We start from the raw sequence: 5,904 nt of genomic DNA, 5'->3' as shown, positions 1-5,904 counted from the left end.
CCACACTGTCAGCATCAATGGCGGGTGTCCTGGATTGGCTCACGGTGCTTGAGCGGAGGGCTGAGGACGCGGAAGGCAGGAACAGACGCAACAACATCCGTGTGGTGGGCCTTCCGGAGAAAATTGAGGGGTCGGACATGGTGAGCTACTTAGAAACTTGGCTGCAAACTGTTGTAGCTCCTGAGTGGCTATCGAATTTCTATACTTTGGAGCGGGGGCACAGAGTACCGGCTAAGCCACCGTTGCAGGGTCGCCCTCCACGGCCGGTGGTGGCACCCTTGCTGCACTTTCGTGATTGCGACTTGCTTCTCCGGAAGGCCGTAGTGACGGCCCTTACCAGGTAGACAACAGTAGTGTTACGATCTTTCCAGACTATTCGCTTGACACGCAGTGACGTTGCATGTCCTTTCAAGCTGTGAAGAAGGAATTACGTGCGGAAGGGATTCAATACTCTCTGTTCTTTCCAGCCAGGTTGCGCATTGCACTAGACAGAAAGACCCACTTTCATGACACGCCGGAGGATGAATGGGATTGGTTGGAACCGTACAGAGCGGGAAAGGATGGCTGAGTGGCGGAGGCACGGGAGCTGGCTGCTGACTCTCAGCCTCGTAGGTCGCAGCGATTGCGGCGTCGCAAACAGGGCCTGCGGAAACCATCAATCTCGCAAACGGCTATAGAGCGCAAAGGAGCCCTGGAAGCGGTGTCGGCGATCTCCGGTGAACTACTGGACCACACCAGAGGCGTCAGATCTTGGCAGTGATAAGGGCCAGTCGGAGGCGGAGACTTCTGTGTTGGACGATCAGCAACTGCCAACGGTCACTCCTGGGACGGCGGATGGACTGCTGCATGAGTAGACTTTGTGCTGACTGTGGGACTGGGAACTTTGCCATGTAATGGGGAGCTGCAAAGTTTGTTCTTTAGAAGGGGTTGTAGCGATGCAGTGAGAAGGATGGGCGCCTGAAGTGGGATAATGCACTACATTGAGAATTTAATTTTTTAGTGGGGATGGTACTGAAATACTAGTAAGGAGGGGTGTCGGTAGTGTGAATCGAATGCCTAGGACCGGGGTGGCGATGATGGGTACGGGGACCCTGGGGGGACTCGGGAGGTATTGTATCAGGGGGGATCTTGGGGCGAGCACTGATCGTGTTATAGATTTTCCAGCAGGTCGTCTATTAGGCTCTATCCAACCCCCACCGGATGGTACTAGTTACTTTGCCTTAATTTTGCATGGGGCATGTCATTGGGGTAGTTGGATGGGATTCACTATGTTAGTGCCTGTTCTTTGGGGGGGGTGGGTGATGTGTTGGGTGGGGTGGGGGAGTTGGGGGTTGGGATTGGTTTATTTAAGGGGACTTGCCTGGCAGTGAGCGTACTTGACGAAATAATGCTGTTGAGTGTTGGGTATACGTGTGAGGATGTTACCGCCCAGCGGCCAGGGGGGAAGGGCTGCAGTGGCCGGCTATTTTATCGCTGTTACTGGTCCATCACCTGATGTCAAATGTATAACCTGGAATGCTTGGGGCTTGCACTCCATGCAGCGTAGATATAGGATACACTCTTATTTGGTCCGCAGGGGCGCGCAGATAGCTCTCTTACAAGAGACACACCTGACTAAATCAGAGGGGCTTGCCCTGCAGCACAGGTGGCGCGGCGAGTTATATTATACCACTTGTTCAGCATTTGGGCGAGGGGTCCTGATTTGGTTAGAGCTGGGGTACCTTTCCAAATGCTAGACCAACTGGTGGACCCTGAGGGCCGCTATGTCGCGGTTCGTGGCCGCCTTTATGGGCGTGAGGTGACCCTTTGCAGTATCTATGCTCCGAATGTAGACCAGGCGTCCTTCTTGGGGACTTTGTCTTCCGTCCTTGCGGATTATTTCACTACTCCGGTATTGATGGAGCGAGACTTTAACTCAGTAGTTGACGTATCCATGGATAGGTCCCACCCACCGTTACCCACAGCCCCGATAAATAAACTGGCAGGGGCCCGAGCCCGCTGGCAAGAAAATTGGGGACTCCTTGATATTTGGAGAGAGCAGCATCCAGGTGATCCTATTATTCGTCTTTATACGACTTGCACGTCCAACTGGACGCCATTCTGTGCAGCTCCTTCCTGGCACCTCTGGTAGCTGGCAGCGAATATTTGACACAAACCATATTTGATCACAATCCTCTACTGGTGAACTTCTGTTGGATGGCGGAGCGCCCCAGGATCCCTAACTGGAGGTTGCGACCCGAGATGATGGAGGATCAGGTATTTAGAACGGAGTTGAGGCATGGGGTGGAACACTATTTTGAGGAGAACGCGGGCACTGCTGTGACGGCGGCCCTTGAATGGGATGCTTTCAAGGTGGTAGTCCGTGGGATATGTATCGCCAAATGGGTGGGAGTTAGGAAGCTGCTGCTGCAGGAGGTAGAAGCGAGTGAACGGGCCTTACGGGATGCTAAGAGATCTCACTCGGAAGGCTCAGGGACACGAGATGTGGTCCTATCCCAGAAGGAGATGGTTGCTGCGGGGGTGGAGCGCCTACGGTGCTTCGATCACAAATCTTTCTTGGCTCGTGCTCATGCGGAGCAGGACAAGGTGGGCACATTGTTGGCCTGGTTGGCGGACCCCACGCCGAGATGCATGTCCATTTTGGCACTAGCTTCCGCAACGGGACAGCTGGAATATGAGCAACATTGTATCAACGACCGATTTCGATCCTTCTATGCGGATCTTTATACAAGCCAATTGCAGACTGGTGAGGGGGACACTCATGCGTTTCCAGAGGGATTGGAAATGCCCGTTCTTGAGGAGGAAGAGGCAGAGGCGATTGGTCAGGATATCACACTGGCTGAGATTCGTTGTGCTATCAAGCAGTTGGCGCTCAACAAAACACCGGGTAGTGACGGCTTGCCTATCGAATTCTACTTGACATATATTGACCTCTTGTCTCCCAGATTATTGGTGATGTACTAAGAGGCTAGACAGACGGGGATACTACCGGCTTCCACTAGGGAGGCCATCATTGTTCCTCTCCTTAAACCAGGTAAGCAACCGAGTGATCCGGCTGCTTATAGGCCTCTGTCCATGCTCACGACTGATTATAAAATACTGAGCTGAGTGCTGGCTCCCAGGCTCCTCCCCTTTATGACAAGGCTGGTACATCCGGATCAGGCTGGATTTATCCTGACGTGCAATACCGCCATTACATACGTCGATTGCTAGGAATATTAGATGGAGGTCTTGGAAGAGGAGGGCAGGAGTTGGTACTATCAGTGGACATTGCTAAGGCGTTTGACAGCCTAGAATGGCCCTATCTTTTTTCAGTTATGTCGATGTTTGGGCTTGGTGCCGGATATGTTCGGTGGACTGAAATATTATATTCTTCGGCGACTGCTAGGGTTCGCGTGGGTAGGGCTGTATCTTCACCTATCCGGTGGGAAGGGGTACTAGACAGGGCTGCCCTCTGTCCCGCTGCTGTTTGCCCTAGCGATTGAACCATTGGCGGCACGTGCTCGGAGGGGAGAGGCGTACAGGGGCCTATAGCTACGGGGTCAGGTGCATTACATCTCGCTCTACGCGGACGATCTCCTCATGTTTTTGGCAGACGTGGGAGACGCACTGGATGGGACACGCGACCTCCTAGACCGCTTTGGGGACATCTCAGGCCTGCGGGTTAGCTGGGCAAAGACTTGTTTTTTCCCAGTATCGAGTGCATGCTGTTACCATCTGGGCTGACGTGGGAGCCGAGATGCCTTCCCTATCTGGTGACACAGGTATTTCATGCTCAGGAAGATCTTGTGGAGGGTAATATTGAGAGAGCGATGAGGGACTTGAGGAGTAGTATGCGATTTTGGGGGACTCTGCCGCTGTCGGTGGCGGGCCGAGTTGCGCTTTTAAAGATGGTGGCGCTTCCTCATCTGTTGTACTTCTTCCGGACCCTGACCATAAGAATACCAGCTGCTTTCTTCCGGCAGCTGCAATCTGCAGTGGGTAGCTTCATTTCGGGTGCGGGACGACGCAGAGGAGCACTAGATACACTGATGAGGCCAAGAGCTGAGGGGGGCCTGGCCACCCCAGATTTCGAATGATACTATCTGGCTGCGCAACTCCAGATTCTCACTCAGGCGGTGGCGCTGGAGTTCCGCGGACCGGAGAGGGGGACGGTTCCGGAAGTGCAAAGACACGTTCTATCCTTTGTGATTCTGCAGCAACGACTGAGGACTGTGGATTTATGGATAGGTGAGGGCACCCTGAGGTATTGTTGGAAGGAAACGTTTTCATTCTAGGATTGGGGAGCAACGCTCATATGCACCCGAAATACCACTGGGAATGTGCACGGCACTGCCATATGGTGGTGATTGGTCTGGTCTGGCAGAATGGGAGGAGCTGGGGCTGCAGATGGTGGGCGATTTGTACGCGGATGGTGCACTACTGCCCTACAGCACGTTGCAGGAGACCTTTGGTCTTCCACGCTGCCATTTCCTGCTGCATGCAGCATTGATAACAGCCATACAGAAACATTGGGGCGCTGACCTCTTAGAACCACCATTAAGCAGGGCATGTCAATACGTTGTGAAGGCAGTGGGTACATATAAAGCAGTCACCTGCCTATACAAACGCATGCTGGGAGTGGCGGCGGACTTGGGCAAGGCTATCCCGGATGCGACCTGGTCACATATACTTAAGAGAGCATGGAAGGGCAACAGGAATGCTAGGATCCAACGTATCCAATTCTTTATATTGCATAGGGCATACCTTACGCCAGCTAAATTAATCAGTACCTTCAGGTAGATACAGCGGTCTGCCCCCGATGCCGGTTTCAGGGAGCGGATCTGAGCCATATGCTGTGGGATTGTCCTCTGTTGGGAACGTATTGGGAGGAGATAACTATGTCCCTTTGCAGAGTAACTGCGCGGCCGGTCGATATGGATAAGGAAGCATGTCTGCTGCACTGGTTCCCGCTCACTAGTAAAAATAAAATAACTAGCAAGTTTATGGACTTGGGTCTCATCCTGGCTAAAAGGGAAATTACATCACACTCGAAGGCATCGACTGGCCCTAGCTATGTTAGATGGAAAGCAGCGTTCCTTGTGTGGGCGGGTAGCGAGAGTTCTGCTCGAATGCAACAAGCCCAAAGGTCCCATAGTGATAGGGCGCTGGAGGCTGCGCCGGCATGGGAGGCGTTGGTGATAGACCTTAGGCTGCTTGATACAGATACAGATTTGGAGTCAGGTTCATCGATGGAGGGGGAGCAGGCGCAGGCGCAAACGGCTTCCTCTGGCCTTGGGGAGACAAGCGAGGGGGTAGGTGCTCGACCTCCGGATGATCACAGTGATTACCAGTATAATAGATGGGATGGCCAATATATAGAACATACACAAGGGTAGTACATTGCTCACACTCTTTAACAAGATTATGGCGTCGGCAGCAGGGGCGGGGGTTTGGGATTTCATAGACTTTGAGGGGGGCCATGCATAGAGCACTGATTAAGGGTCTGGAGCTTGGGGTTCGGGCATGGTACGGCACTGAATGAGGGAACTAGACATCGTGGAGAAGGATTTGAAATAGGGTCCATGAGCGTTATTAAATTGTCGAAATACTGTTGTGTTTTCTCTCAGTGTATACTGCCTGACACTGTATAATTATGATGGTCCTCCCTAATGTCTTGTTTGTGTCTTGAAACAATAAAAATATATATTTTTTAAATAATAATAATTGGCATTGGCACAAACATCACATTAAGTTTAGCTTTTTGGACTAAAGAGGCATGTGTTCTAAAAGAACTAAGGGACATATTTACAAGCCCCTATTGCAACCACAACGTCACTTTTCACACTGTTGCAGTGGCGATCAGGCTTTGCCTTATTTACTTATTAACATGTGCAATTTGGTGGGCGTGCACGAAATAATAGA

This window comes from Lissotriton vulgaris, chromosome 9 (assembly GCF_964263255.1).
Source record: "Lissotriton vulgaris chromosome 9, aLisVul1.2, whole genome shotgun sequence".
Lineage (NCBI taxonomy): Eukaryota > Metazoa > Chordata > Amphibia > Caudata > Salamandridae > Lissotriton > Lissotriton vulgaris.
The sequence above is the reverse complement of the archived record's forward strand: the minus strand, read 5'-3'. Positions refer to the sequence as shown.